This window comes from Eptatretus burgeri, chromosome 2, assembly GCF_056783735.1.
Source record: "Eptatretus burgeri isolate ZD-2024b chromosome 2, Ebu_testis_v1, whole genome shotgun sequence".
In the NCBI taxonomy this organism is placed as follows: Eukaryota; Metazoa; Chordata; class Myxini; order Myxiniformes; family Myxinidae; genus Eptatretus; species Eptatretus burgeri.
Window position 1 is genome coordinate 112,018,791 of NC_140962.1, and position 16,164 is coordinate 112,034,954.

General features: G+C 49.4%; 1 long non-coding RNA gene across 4 annotated transcripts in view; it reads right to left on the bottom strand.

The window, feature by feature from the left end:
* Positions 1–15,691, bottom strand: part of LOC147032846 (uncharacterized) — a 49,943-nt gene extending 34,252 nt beyond the window's left edge. For all 4 annotated transcript variants that reach the window (XR_015055376.1, XR_015055377.1, XR_015055378.1 and 1 more), the window contains exons 1-2: positions 15,654–15,691; positions 15,430–15,525 (exon numbers count right to left, since the gene is read on the bottom strand). This is a non-coding gene — a long non-coding RNA (uncharacterized LOC147032846). The remainder of the gene's footprint in view (positions 1–15,429; positions 15,526–15,653) is intronic.
* Between the last annotated feature and the right edge of the window lie 473 nt (positions 15,692–16,164).

The window sequence follows — 16,164 nt, forward strand, 5'->3', positions numbered from 1 at the left end:
CCATGACCCCACCCCTTCTGGCCTGGCCCCTCGGGGTCATATAAAAATCCGACAGTGTTGTGCACTTCCCCATACATATATCTACTATGTCCCAAAGTTTCAAGTTCCTATCTCAAACATGTAGGAGGAGCTATTTTGACCCCTTATCCACTAAGCACCCCCTAACCCACCAAGCACCCTCTGATCATCATGTGTTTTAAAAAATATGGTGTGAAATGTATAACTCATGAATATGTTTGATTTAAAAATCTGCAAGACAATTTTTTTTTTTTTTTTAATCGACCCCCATGACCCCAACTCCTCTGGCCCGGCCCCTAGGGTCATATCAAAAATCCGAAAGTGTTGTGCACTTCCCCATACATAAATCTACTATGTCCCAAAGTTTCAAGTTCCTATTTCAAACGGTGTAGGAGGAGTTACATGGTAAGACAGACGGACGTACTTATGGACATACGGACGTACGTACGGACGGACGGACACAATCACAATATTCTCGCTTTTCTTCGAAAGCGCAGGAATAACAAAAGCAATACAAACAAGGGTGTCTGTTCATGTCAAAAACCACCACAGAATAATGTGTATATATATATATATATTGTTGTGGTTACCAAATTCGCAAACCACCATTCAGGTCCCTTAGGTGAGGTATCTCGGCAAGTATATGTGTAGTTAGGCCCAAACCCGTTGTCTAGTGGGAATACATGTCATTTATGCGTGCTGCGACTCTTCAGGATAGCCGTTTTTCTTTTACTATCTTTATTTTGGACCAACCGCCATGATTACCACCACAACCACAACATCAACCACCAACCACAACGCCGCTTCACCACAACCGCCACGACCTTCACGTCACACCTCGCAACCGTAGCATCGCCACCGTTCTTGCCCCGCTGTGGGTACCGGTGTTGGACTCGTGCAGGGCGCGCGTCGAACAGCGTGTACAAAATCACGGATTTTGCGCTTCAAAAACGGATCAAAAACGACACACGCCCACTTTTTGCCGTCCAATCGGTGAGCGAGGGGCGATTTGGCCCCGCCTCCAGGACGATCGATATATGCAAATTTGTGGATCAAAAAGCCTTCACGCCCACTTTTTCTCGCGCCAATGGGGAGCGAGGTGAAAGGTCAAAGGGAGGGGGTCAAAGGCGAAGCTACGGGGGGATAAAAGGACCGTGTTCGTCAGTCAGAGGAGAAGAGCAGAGTCAGAAGAGGAGTCGGAGAGTCCAGAGGGGAGAGTCAAGAAGAGGAGAGTCGAAGAGTCCAGAGGCGGAGAGTAGGAGAGTCAGAAGCAGAGGGTCAAGACTTCGCGGGCGGTGGAGCTGCTCGTCGTGTGCGTTGGAGTCGGAACGGAGGGGACGAGCTGTGGAAAGGCGGCGACACCAGACGAGGGGGTGCTCGCGTCGTGCAGGGAGCTGCACCCGAGGGAGGCCGACAGCGCGACCTGGCCGAGGTGGAGACGCTCGTCGCACATAATAAAGATCCTCTATACCCCGAGCATCAGCAACCCCCTCCTGTTTCCCCCCGCGCTGAGATAGTGCGACCAAGGGGGCCCCTTTCCCACCCCCTGCCAGACACTGTCCGCGAGGTCCGCAGAGTTGGGGCGCCATCGCCGCTCCGCGTCTCATCACCAGACGGGTAGGCGCGACCCGGTCTCGGCCTCAGGCCCGCCTCATCCTTGAGGGTATTTCTTTTCCTTGGTTTTGGGTATGTGTTGTCGGCGCCGTCTGTGAAGTAGAATTGTATAAGTGTTGCCGTGTGCTCGGTAGTCGGTATTAGCTCTGCATTGTGTTTTCGCTTTTATATTTGCTTTTTGTGTAAATGGAATTGTGTTTTTTCTGTGTGCTTTTGGTGGAATTGTATATGTGTGCTTCCCATGTGCCGCGAATAAATGTGCTTTGTGTTGAACTGTTTCCCGCTTCGCTTCGTCATTTCTCCCATTGAATCCTCATCTTGCTTCAAGTAAAGGGTTGGTAGTGGGCTGAATACGCCCGATAATTAATCGAACCGTCGAGGTCGACGATAACACCGCTCGGTTATTCTGATAGTACGGAACGGGTCGCTTAAGTGGCCCGTGTCCGAAGTCGACCTGCGGCGAGGTGCGATCGCCCGGTCTACCCTCCGCGTGGGTACTTAGGTAGGTCGAATTTGGCGAGCAACCCTATCCCACGCGGGGGCTGATTGGCTCGATCGCGGTGAGACCGAAAGGTCCACCCGTGACTGGTTCCCGGCGTTAGTCCGAGAGGGTCACGACTGGATTGTCCGTCCGGTGGGCGACGTGCCGCGATTCGAGTTACGTGGCCGTCAGCACGCCGGCGGGCGCGAAATCCGCAACACTGGTGTCAGGTCGTGCGATACAAATTCATCGCCCTCCTCGCGGCACTGGTATCGGAGAAAGGAAAACGGGCTCTCCTGTCTCCAATTAAATTCACGGGAATCGGTCCAGGGGTGAGAGAAGCGACCCCCGATTCCCTCCAAATTACGAGCGAGCTAAATTAGCCCTTCACGAGAAGCAAGATGGCGTCTCAAGGCGAGCGGGAGCCGGGGGTATTAGAAATGTATATGTGTAATAATGTAGAGTCCATGGTCCAGGATGGAATCCCCGTGCAGGAAATGTTGATTGTGCAGGAACACGGACTCGCCCAACTGAACCCAGGGCCCGAGGTGGGTGCGGCAGCGGCCGCGGTGTATGACACCTCCCCCCCCCCTCTCCACCAAGACCCTTCCCCAACCCCTGCCGAAACGGCTCACTCAAGCGCACCCGACATAGCCCAGCTATGCGCCATGCTGGCGGCAATGACGAGGATGGATGCGAATACACAACAAATGAACGAAAAGATGGATGCGAATGCACAACAAATAAACGAAAAGATGGATACAAATACAAACGAAATGAAAGGCATGAACGAAAAGATGGATACAAATACAAATGAAATGAAAAACGAAATGAACAAGCAAATAAACGGAATGGAAGCAAACATGAAGGAAGAAATGAAAAAGTTCCGGGGTGAGACGCAGAACATGGGCCGATGCCTGCAGGCGGGCATGAAGGCCGTGACAAAGGAAATAATAGTGGAGACAAGGGAGGTAAAGGGTGAAGAGTTGGCAGAGACACGGGAGATAGAAAAAATAGAGGAAAGACTACACGAGGAAGACGGGGTAAGTGACGCACACACACACACAGAGGTAGTGGAGGACAATGGGGGTGAGCTGGCGGACTGGGTTGAGACCCAGTGCGAGCACCTGGATGGCCTCCTCCAGGAACGAGGGGAGGGAGTATGCCCCCTTGAGGCGAGTCACGACCAGGTGAGTTCAGTCGTGCTTTGCGAGGTTGAGAGGACGGGTGCTGTGGACAGGTGCTTGGAGAGCTTGGGGGGTATAGAGGCCCCGGACACCCTTGCGGGGACACAAATCCCCAGTGTGGTTGTCCCTGTGTGTGTGGTGCAAGGTGTGAGTGCGTCCCCGTGTGTGGAAGCGACCCCGTGTGCGAGTGGTGTGGTGGCGATGGTGCCGGAGTACGTGCTTCCCAGCACGCCGTGTGTGGATGAGGCACGGAGTGTGAGTGAGGCACCGCGGGTTAGTGCCCCCGCGTGTGTGGGTGAGGCACCGTGTGTGGAAGAGACCGCGTGTGAGTGTCGCCGTGTGTATGAGTGAGGCACCGCGCGTGAGTTCCCCCGCGTGTGCGAGTGAGGCACGGAGTGTGGATGAGGCACCGCGGGTGAGTGCCCCCGCGTGTGTAAGTAGTATGGTTTGTGTGAGTGGTGAGGCACCGTGCGTGAGTGAACGGCCGTGTGCAAGGTCGCTGTGTGCAAGGGAGACCGTGTGTGTGAGAGAGCGGTATGTGAGGGAGATGTCGGTTGGCATGCGGGAGCACGCAGCCGCGTCTCCCGGTGTGAATGTGATGGAGTGGACTGTGTGCGTCGTGACACGCAGGTACGCGTGTGTGGAATGGAGACGGAGACGGCGACAGAGGAGAGAAAGCCGAGTAGCGGCTGTAGCTATTTCATGGACCGTGCCGGGTTCACCCAGCAGTGAGCACGCGGTTCGTGCTGTGCAACGCACGAGACCGCCACGTGCTCGCTTGCGAGAGTGAAGTCCCGGTCCGGAAACGCACGCGGTGGATTTGCCGATCCCGCGGACGGACAAAGTTTAGGCAGGTAAATGGATTTGGACCGGACGGGTTCTCCACGCGATCGTGTGTGTTAAGCTCCAACGGGCAAAGCACATGTGTTCGCGTGGGGAACCCCTCGAGACGTGGGGCTTGTTTTTTTTTTCTGCGCACGGTGACGTCATGGCTGCACGTGGGGTTGGAATCCGGCAGGAGGGGTATCTCTGCCGGATGGCACCGTCCAAGGAGGGACGAGGAACACGTGCAGCTGCATGACGTCACGGGCAGGTGTAAAGGGCGCGAGCTCTGAGTTGCCGCGCAGGTGGTGCGCATGGAAAAAAAAAAAAAGGAAAAAGCAAGCCTCACTTTCGGGTGCACAGGATTCCTGGGCAAGGGGTGAAAGACCCCCTTACCTGGGCACAGGATGGAAACTAGTTAGGGGGAAGGGTTAGCTTAGTTAGACCGACTTCATGGGGCAGGGGTAAGTCCTCATGGAGTCCGTGGAATGGATTAGGTAGAGGGATTTAGTGAGCTTTAGGTTGGGAAATAAAATGAATTTTTGGGATTATTTGGAGACAGTGACAGACTTATGAATGTGTAGAGGGGACGTAGTTTAGCTACGTAGTGTTAAATGGAACGTGCTGTAGTTTAAGGGACGACGTGGGAGCACGAGTTAGTTAGGGGAAGTTGTTAGAAGGATGGCAGAGTTCAGTGGTGTGGGTGTTGAAGAGTTGGTGAGTTGTGAGGTGGAGACATGAGTGAGTGAGGCCAGCGGGTCTGTGTGTATGGAGCGAATGGGGAATGCATGGTGCGATGAGTGATTGGGGGGAGGAGTGACTCCCGCCCAAGGGACCCCCGGGGTCAGTGTAGAGTGAGTTAGCTGGGTTAGTCAAATTGAAAAATGGAGGTCGTTTTGCTGTTGGTGGGAATGTAGGCTCGAAACCCATTTGGAGGGGTGCAGGAGCCCTGTTGACGGGCTTGGGAGCGTGGCTGCGAAAGGTGAGTATCGCTGAGTGGGTACCCCGGGCACCAGGCTAGTCGGCCGCGGTAGGCCATGGGCCCATGGGGGGCCGGGATAGAGTAGTGGGCACGGGTGCGCCTGCTTGGTGCGGGGGCCCGGGGCGCCATTAGCCGCGTGGGCAGTGTTGTGGGCACGGGTTACCCTGGGAAAGGGGCCCGGGAGGCCGGCCTGCCACGTGTGCGTTTCAGGGGAGGTGCCATGGGGGGCACTCCCCGGTGTTAGGGAGCTGGTAGGCTCGGAGGCAGTGTAGTGCCCGGGGGTGCCATAGCGGGAGAATCGGCAGAGGGTCGTGCCTGCCAAAGGGAGCCACGTGTCCCAGCCAGGAGACCGTGTGAGGGCACGGAGAGAAAATTGGGGGGCGAGGCCCGAAATTGTAAGGACACCAACACAGGCGACGGGAATCTGGGTTGTTAGAACCAATAGTTTAAGCGAGAGGCGCTTGTTGAAAGCCCCGGGGTAGTTTAACAGTTCAATGGTTAGGGTAGATTAGGAGATGTACCCCTCCGCACCATCCATCCCCTCGCTCTCGTTGTGGGCCGCTGGACCCACTTTGGGTTAGATCGCTGAACTCTGGGGAGGCCATTCTGAGGCTTCGTTGGGCCTCGACACAGGACGTTAGCTCTCCCTTGTTCCCCTCCGGGAAGGGAACGTAGGGGTTGGGAGTAGGCTAGGTGACAGGATAGGTTAGCCGAACAAGGACGATAAAGGGGGTTAGGGGACGATTTATAGTGGGGAAGTAAGAATAAAAACAACAAAAAAATAAGTTGGGGCTAAATTGGGGTTTGACAAATTAAGGGAGTGGGTATGTACAGTGACAGGCAAAGGCGATAGTTGGGAGGGAGACAGGTAGGTAGGTCCGAGCCCGCCTTCCAAGTGGCCAGCACCACCGCACTCCCTCCACCAACCTCCATTGAACGGCAAAGGCTGGCCAACTTCATCGGCTGGCCATGTTTTGCTTCAAGGCGGAGGCCGGCCAAGTTCATCTGCAGCTGCTGTGCTGCAAGGCCTGTGCCGGCTGGATCGTCTGCAGCTGCTGTGCTGCAAGGCCTGTGCCGGCCAGTTCATCTGCTGGCTGTTTTTCTTCAAGGCCCGTGCCGGCCAGTTCATCTGCCGGCTGTGTTTGCCTGCAGCGGCCTTCTTCTGCGGGCTGTGTTTGCCTGCTCACCTTTGCCATGCCATGCCCACTGCCCAGGTTCACCAGCCCCGTTCAATTTTTGCTTTGCCCCCCCCTGTTCATTTCCATGTGCGCCAGGATCAAGGCAACAGTTTGCAAGCTGCGAGAACTGCCCTGTTGGCAGCTACAACACGGGCCTGCAGTGGCGGCCCGTGCACCGTGTTTGTGTTCACCCATCCATTCGTTGTGCTCATTGCGTGTGCCACTTGAGCTGGCACGGAGACTGCGTTTGTGCAGCCCATGCACCGTTGTGGTTCACTGCGTTCAGTTCAAAAAGGGAAGGCCTTGGACTGCGTGTGAGCAGCCAGCCACGTTCCCTGTCACCTGCATTGTTTGAGCCAGAGACTGCATGCGGGCAGCCTGGCTCCCTGTTAACTGCTTTTCTTTTGCAGAGTTCAGTGATCCTGGGCCATGGTTTAGTGTAAAATTTGTAAGTTAAGGTTAAGATGTACTGTAAATATGAGTGCGCCCCCGGCATGTCTGTCTAGCGCCGGCAATTTTATTTAAGTCGTCCGTGTGAGTGAGTTTGTTTAGATAGTTACGCAGCCCTCAGGTTATTTACTTTGGGGACACGAATACCATGAATGTCGCACTCAGGGATCCGTAGGTAAAATGTACTAGGGGAAAACTACACATGATGGCACACGAAAATTTGACGACTCGGGACGAGTCTGTAAAAAGGGGAGGGGGTAGTGTTGTGGTTACCAAATTCGCAAACCACCATTCAGGTCCCTTAGGTGAGGTATCTCGGCAAGTATATGTGTAGTTAGGCCCAAACCCGTTGTCTAGTGGGAATACATGTCATTTATGCGTGCTGCGACTCTTCAGGATAGCCGTTTTTCTTTTACTATCTTTATTTTGGACCAACCGCCATGATTACCACCACAACCACAACATCAACCACCAACCACAACGCCGCTTCACCACAACCGCCACGACCTTCACGCCACACCTCGCAACCGTAGCATCGCCACCGTTCTTGCCCCGCTGTGGGTACCGGTGTTGGACTCGTGCAGGGCGCGCGTCGAACAGCATGTACAAAATCACGGATTTTGTGCTTCAAAAACGGATCAAAAACGACACACGCCCACTTTTTGCCGTCCGATCGGTGAGCGAGGGGCGATTTGGCCCCGCCTCCAGGACGATCGATATATGCAAATTTGTGGATCAAAAAGCCTTCACGCCCACTTTTTCTCGGGCCAATGGGGAGCGAGGTGAAAGGTCAAAGGGAGGGGGTCAAAGGCGAAGCTACGGGGGGATAAAAGGACCGTGTTCGTCAGTCAGAGGAGAAGAGCAGAGTCAGAAGAGGAGTCGGAGAGTCCAGAGGGGAGAGTCAAGAAGAGGAGAGTCGGAGAGTCCAGAGGCGGAGAGTAGGAGAGTCGGAAGCAGAGGGTCAAGACTTCGCGGGCGGTGGAGCTGCTCGTCGTGTGCGTTGGAGTCGGAACGGAGGGGACGAGCTGTGGAAAGGCGGCGACACCAGACGAGGGGGTGCTCGCGTCGTGCAGGGAGCTGCACCCGAGGGAGGCCGACAGCGCGACCTGGCCGAGGTGGAGATGCTCGTCGCACATAATAAAGATCCTCTATACCCCGAGCATCAGCAACCCCCTCCTGTTTCCCCCCGCGCTGAGATAGTGCGACCAAGGGGGCCCCTTTCCCACCCCCTGCCAGACACTGTCCGCGAGGTCCGCAGAGTTGGGGCGCCATCGCCGCTCCGCGTCTCATCACCAGACGGGTAGGCGCGACCCGGTCTCGGCCTCAGGCCCGCCTCATCCTTGAGGGTATTTCTTTTCCTTGGTTTTGGGTATGTGTTGTCGGCGCCGTCTATGAAGTAGAATTGTATAAGTGTTGCCGTGTGCTCGGTAGTCGGTATTAGCTCTGCATTGTGTTTTCGCTTTTATATTTGCTTTTTGTGTAAATGGAATTGTGTTTTTTCTGTGTGCTTTTGGTGGAATTGTATATGTGTGCTTCCCGTGTGCCGCGAATAAATGTGCTTTGTGTTGAACTGTTTCCCGCTTCGCTTCGTCATTTCTCCCATTGAATCCTCATCTTGCTTCACGTAAAGGGTTGGTAGTGGGCTGAATACGCCCGATAATTAATCGAACCGTCGAGGTCGACGATAACACCGCTCGGTTATTCTGATAGTACGGAACGGGTCGCTTAAGTGGCCCGTGTCCGAAGTCGACCTGCGGCGAGGTGCGATCGCCCGGTCTACCCTCCGCGTGGGTACTTAGGTAGGTCGAATTTGGCGAGCAACCCTATCCCACGCGGGGGCTGATTGGCTCGATCGCGGTGAGACCGAAAGGTCCACCCGTGACTGGTTCCCGGCGTTAGTCCGAGAGGGTCACGACTGGATTGTCCGTCCGGTGGGCGACGTGCCGCGATTCGAGTTACGTGGCCGTCAGCACGCCGGCGGGCGCGAAATCCGCAACAATATATATACATATATATATATATATATATATATGCAAATATGCAAAAAGTAAGTGCAAGGACGTTACACTTTTACAAACAGATTCCTCACGAAAATAAACTCAAAAACTCATCAGTGTACCACTGATCACCCACAATACCCAGGCTCAAAAGATAAGCCTGCCCCATTTTTACTCGTGCCGAAACCATACCTTTAAAGCACAACAGCACATTTGCATTTTTCCCCTTCAATTTTGCTTTCCTGGTTTTGTAAATTGCCAGTTTAGCAATGCCCAACAGAAAAGACAAAAACGAGACGACTGGTTTACTTTTATAATTCCCTCCCCCCCCCCCCCCCGATTCCATAAATAAAGACTGGAAAGGGAAAAACAAAATTAAATTTATCGAAAATCTGTTGAAGGAAGAGAAAGAGGGGTACCAATCTCTTTCATTCAATAAAAACGTGGGCAACATTTTCAATTAAATCACAAAAAGGACAAAAAATTCGAACAGAAGAATTAAACTTATGGAGTAATGTCTGTGTGACCAGAGCTTGATGTGCTCGTCTCCAATTCAGGTCTCCAGTTTTCCCAAGAGTTGGAGAACTATACATTTTGTTCCACACTGGAGTGAAAAAGCTCCAGCAGGTAAGGTCTCATTCCACCGATTTTTCATCAGTTTTGTAAAACCAGGTATACATGCTTCCAGACATATGTTGAAGATAGCCGTTTTCCCCATGATGTGAAACACACCAATTTCCTCCAAGTTTGAGGAGAACACACCCTCTTGTTTTTTGAGGAAAATTTAAGTTCAGGGAAATAGAGACGTGAGTCTACCACTTCATCCACCCCAGTCCACACGATGTTTAGTCAATGAAAGGTTTGAATTACTGCGTTCAAGACATTTTCCACAATACGAGCAGAACGAACACCAGTTTTTAATGAAAGCGGGCTTACAGGTAGCCAGGCATTCAAGGATGGCTGCAACAGGTCTCGCACTCTGTTTATTCTAACACTGGTGAAACAATGCATAAACGACCTGGAGGTTGACATTCTAGAGAATAAAGGATTCTGAACTAATGGCTCCTGTACAAACTTTTGGGCATCGCATGATACCTCTAAACGTTGCACTCCGAGGACTTGCCAAGCATTCAAAAGGCTCTGATGAAAACTGGGGAGCTGAGACATGTCAACATGTTGCAGGTCGATGAGGAAAACTTCACTGTCATATTCAGACCTTCGACTTTCTGCAAACAGGCGTTTGTGAGAGGTCGCCAATGAACACACTCACTGTACAGTCGGCGCTTTATCGTGGAAATTCGGAATGCCATTATCCGACTTGGGATATGCATCAGATTTTGACCACACGCATTTCGGTGTCTGCAGACGACGTCTGGGCCCAGCCAATGGTGGCAACCCCAGGAAAAAAAAATCAGTCAGAACCCTTTAAATGCCTGTGACCAAGTATCTCGGAGGTTTAAGTGGGATAACTTTATGCCAAATAAAATGAACCACCAGGTTATTTATGATTGACACCAGTGTCTTAAGCGAGAGAAGTCGGTACAATATGTTCCACCTTGCCAGTTTCAATTTAATTTTTTCCAGGAAGTTCTCCCAATTTTTTTTGTTCATATGCTTCAATTCCGAGAAATAAGCCTAAATATTTAAACCCCTCACTATTCCACTGTATTCGTCCTGGTAAAACAGGCAGGGACAAGGAAGGCGATCTGGGGCCCACCCAAAAAGGTACACTTTTTTTCTAATTTACTCTTGCAGTAGAAGCAAGCTCAAACTGGGTAAGGCAACGAGAGACCTCAGAAACATCTTTTTGATTTGCAATATCAAACACAAATATCATCATTTGAAATCAAACACAAATATAATCATTTGAAATAATCATCAAACACAAATATCATCATCATCATCATCATATCATCATCGTTTGAAACACAAATATCTGCATAAGCTGAAACAACGACTTTGGAGTTTTGTGAAAGAGAGACTCCTAACACTGAGTTCCGAAGTAAAACTAATAAAGGTTCAACGTCTAGATTGGAGAGCATGCCTGATAGCGCACAGCCCTGACGGATCCCTCGCTGAAAGGGGAAAGGGTAACAAAGACTATGATCAACCTTCAGCAGACAAGATGCATTTTTGTAGAATAACTTAACATAAGCAATAAATTTTTCCCCAAACCCTGTTCTCCTGAATACATCAAAGAAAAAAGAATGGTTAACACTGTCAAAAGCTTTTTCTTGATCTAAAAGCAACTAGAACTATGTTGTCGATGGCACACCATCGCATATTCCCGCACACATTGCTTTGTCCCATTAACACGAGGTGAAATTTTATCTTGCAAAATGGATTGACTATTCTTTTCTATTTGATGTGCTTTATGACCAAAGACTTACTATGCTTACTAAATCAGAAGTCATTGCAAGCATGTCAACATTTCATGAAACATTAATTTAACACTGTCCAGCAATATAGAACTGTGCATCAATTTAATCATTGGAATGAACTGTGCATAATATTAATTATTCATAATCAATTAGATAAATACAGTAAAACCTGTGACTTTGTCACTCATGGGGGCCACAGAAGTAAGTTCTTTATAAAAGAATTTACCATGTACAATGGTAAATACACATAAAAATTAAAATTCTAAAACACTATATATATATATATATATATATATATAATTTTTTTTTTAATCAGCCACCATGACCCCACCCCCTCTGGCCCGGCCCCTAGGGGTCATATCAAAAATCCGACAGTATTGTGGACTTCCCCATACATATATCTACAATGTCCCAAAGTTTCAAGTTCCGATATCAAACGGTGGAGGAGGAGCTATTTTGACCCCATATCTGCAAAGCACCCCCTACCCCCCTCTGATCATCATGTGTTTAATAAAATATGTTGTTAAATGTATAACTCATGAATATTTTTGATTTAAAAAGCTATGACAATTTTTTTTTTTAATCGACCCCCATGACCACAACCCCTCTGGCCCGGCCCCTAGGAGTCGTATCAAAAAATCCGAAAGTGTTGTGCACTTCCCCATAAATATATCTACTATGTCCCAAAGTTTCAAGTTCCTACTTCAAACGGTGGAGGAGTTACAGGGTAAGACAGACGGACGTGCAGACGGACGGTCGGACAGACACAATCACAATATTCCCGCTTTTCTTCGAAAGCGCGGGAATAATAAACCAAAATCAGGAGATGGAGTTCGACCGAGACTGATCAAGTCTCTCACCAAAAAAATATTATCATATATGGAACGCTCTGGAACACAGAATGATTGATCAGTGCCAATCAAGAAAGAGATGACTTCCTTTAGACGTGTTGCAAGTACTTTTGACAATATTTTATAGTCCGTGTTGAGGAGTGACACAGGCCGCCAATTTGCGGTCTCATGCAGGTTTCCTTTCTTCGGAAGGAGACACAAAACTGCCCTCCGGCAGCTCAGTGGCAATTCACCTTGTTCAACATTCTCCTGAAAGATCTCAAGAAGAGTAGGGCCTAGAATGTCCCAGAAAGCCTTAGAAAATTCAGCCAGAAAGCAGTCTAGTCCAGGGGCTTTCCCATCCTTGCTATCCTTGAGCGCAGCAGTAAGTTCTCCAATAGAAAATCCAGGCTCAAGCAATTGTTGTTGGTCTTCAGACAGAGAAGGGAGCTGTTCAAGCATCGCATTCCTGTTCTCCTCATTCACAGCTCTTTTTGCGAAGAGTTTAGAAAAATAGTTTTGCAGTTCATGCTTGATATCACTCTGGGAGGTCAACACATCACCACCCGAAGAGCGCAAAGCATGGATTTGTTGAGAGGTCTTGACCGTTTTTTTCCAAATTGAAGAACCCTTTGTTTGGTGTGTCAAGTTGAATTTTTTCGTTCCGCAGTCGGACGAAAGCACGGGCCGCCCGCTCTTTCACCATTTCAGCCAGAAGGGTCCTTTTCTTCGACAACTGCTGGACATTCATGCTAGACAATCCAGCTTTCTGCTCACAGATAAGTATATCGTTTTTGAAAGCAGATATCACACCAAAAGCGTTCTATGTGCTGTAAGAGCAGTATTGTTGGCAAAAACATTTGATTTGGTACTTTGTGCAGTCCCACCATTGTCTTCAATTCAAATATGAACCCTTTTGTGACTCGCATTTTTCCCAAACCATTTTAAAAGCTTCTATGAAAAGTGCACTTTGTAAAAGTTTCAAATTAAAAGTCCAATATGCACTTCCACAGACATGATGAGGAAAGCCACACACCATAACAATCATGTGATGATCGGAAAAACCAGATGGTCTTATACAAGAGTTCTTAACAATGTTTACCATTTCATGATCAACATAAAATCTGTCAAGGCAAGCCATCGTCAAAACATTTCTTGATGCACAGACCCATGTATACTGACGGATGTTACGGTTTTGTACCCGCCACACATCCACCAGTTTAAACTTTTTGACGAGCTGTGCCAAAGGCCTTGCACTGGGTGGATGAGGCTCACAAGTGTTCCGATCAAGTTGTGGGTTGAGGGTGCAGTTGTAGTCACCCCCCAGACACAACAACATGGTTAAGTCAATGGTGCTCACAGACTCTGCCAACTTGTACAGAAAAGCACCTTTTTCAGAGTTAGCACTAGGACAGTAAACATTTGTCATGCAAATCTTTAGGTTACGACTGACAAATTGCACAGACAGTCAGTAACCTTTGCAAATTTCCTTACAAGTTATCTCCGAAAGCTGGAGTCGAGGATGCAACACAATTGCCACACCAGCCTTGGCCTCAACAAATGCACTCGAGAAAAAAAAAAAAGACAACCTTCAAAGATTTTACACCACTCATCCTCAGAAGACTGATTTGCATGCGTCTCCTATAGCATTAGCACATCATTTTTTTTCATTTTGGAAGGGCTGAAATACCTGGAGGCGATGCACACAACTGCGGCCTCCATTGATGTTCAGGGATGCTACTTTTATCTCCATTCTGTTAGTTATTCTTGAAGCTCTTTACCAGCCCGAGTAACACATTTCCTTAACCTTTGGAATTGAGGATCTGACATGTTAACCTGATAAGGATCACGAATCATACTCCTTGCAGTTTTAATGAAATCGTGTAAATTCGGGAAGTAATTTTTGATTTTTACATCTTTTCCTGAATGTCTCATCCAGGAATTTATACACATTTTCTTGAGACACAAAGGTTGTGTCATTCTCCCCCCCCCCTCATCCTCTTGAGAGCTTAAAACACTGAAATGTGGGGTAGAAGAGGTTTCATCTGAATGAAGTGCTTCATCTATGTCTATGGCCTCTCCTATTACTTGTGGAACACTTACTTTTGGCTCAACAGAAAGTTCTGCTCTGTTTACGGACCCCTGCGAATTTGCTGTGTCCATGTCCTTCCCCTCTACAACCCTTACATCATCATCTGTGAGGGAGGGGTTGCCATTTAACTCACAGGGATTTTCCCCTTTATCTATTTCTCCATCACTCTCAGACATTGCCGTTAACTCGTCTGAACAAGTTTGACTAACAGGACAAACACTTAAAACATCCTGAGATACCTCACTGTTCTCTGTGTCCCGCTCGGAGTCGGCCAGTGGAGCAAGCGAAGTTTCCACATCCGCACACAACTCCATGACCACCAAGGGGTTTCCAATGTCAGACGTCCCTTGGAGGTCCACCGAGCCTGACACGATCTGGACCTTATTCTGCTCCTTAGCATCTAAGGCATCAACATTTGACCGTTTTTGGCCTTTTTTCCTGGTATCCGTAACAGATACCTCCATATCGTCCACACTGTACTGTACAGTGGATGGTAAAGGAGAGGAAGCAACCACTTTCACTTCCCCGTTTGGTGGGGGTGGATTAATTACGTCACGATTACACACCCTCTCTCCAACGCCGGTCGAGGTGGACGAGTCCAATTCGTCGAACACCTCAGCCGGTAGCGGGGCTCGGGATCCCGATTCACCTTCTCCCCATTAGTTTGTGGTGAGGAAGAATCGTTCCTCCCGAACCTTCACTTTCCTGCGGTGTAACCGCATTGGGACAAACACTCTTCACGTGCCCGTAAGCTCCACACCCAAAACAAGTTATAACCTCTGAGGAGACAAACATTTTACATTCAAACCCGTAGATTTTTACACCGAGTACAACATTCAGTGTTTTTCCATTTTCAGGTAGTATCATATAAACCACTCTTTTAAAGGACATGACGTGTTTAAATCTATCGCTAACATGACGCATCGGCACCATCGAGATCCTCGACACAACCTTACCGAACTTGTTTAACTGGTTACACAAGTCCTGATTCCTTATAAATGGTGGATTATTATTAATGTTAACTTTAACTGTTGGGGCCTGTAAAGCGAACACAGAGAGGTAAGTGTTCGGTTCGATGAACAGGCCATGCTCAACCACCGTGGCGACCACGTGTTCCTCCCACACAAACACCACAAACTTCTTATTCATGCGACAAGCAGCACGAATATTATGTAATCCAACGATGTTACCGATGGCGGAAAGCACATCGTTAAGTTCCACCTCACTGGGAGGGAAGCAAAAAAACAGCGTTTTTACGAGTTAGTGACTCGAACATCTCGACACGGAAACGTTCACCCGCCATATTAACTCAAGAAAACAAGTCAGTAAACTTTATCGGGAGAAAATAAGGCGTTTTCACAAACACTAAGAAATCAACGATTAAAGTTGAGAATTACCAAAGAACACGGTCGCACTGAACGAGAAAAACCTCCCCCGGCGGCCATGACAGGCCTTAGGCCTACGATTTTCTCCACACGAGACCGTGGGCTCTCCTTTTTTTTTACACAGGAAGGAAAAAAAAAAACACGGGAAAAGTCCACAAGCAGAAAACGAACACATGGGAAACGAAAAATGGGGAAAGTGGAAACACCAAACAGAACAGCAGAGGAGGGGTACTCACGACACGAAGGAAGGGGCGGCCATGACACTACACACAACGTACCAACAGCCAGCAGGGGGCGAGAGAGAGATATAGAGATCGAGAGGGGGAGTGAGACAGAGAGAGATAGATAGAGAGGGGAGAGAGAGAGAGATAGAGAGGGGGGAGGGGGGAGAGAGATAGAGAGGAGGGAGGGGGAGAGAGAGATAGAGAGGGGAGAGAGAGAGGGGGAGAGAGAGAGGGGAGAGAGAGATAGATAGAGAGAGGGGGAGAGAGATAGAGGGAGAGAGAGAGATAAAGAGGAGGGAGGGGGAGAGAGAGATAGAGAGGGGAGGGGGAGAGAGATAGAGAGGAGGGGGAGAGAGATAGAGAGGGGGAGGGGAGAGAGAGATAGAGAGATAGAGAGGGGGTAGATAGAGAGGGGGGAGATAGAGAGGGGGAGATAGAGAGGAGGGAGAGAGAGAGATAGAGAGGGGGGAGACAGAGAGATAGAGAGAGACAGAGAGATAGAGACAGATAGAGAGAGAGAGAG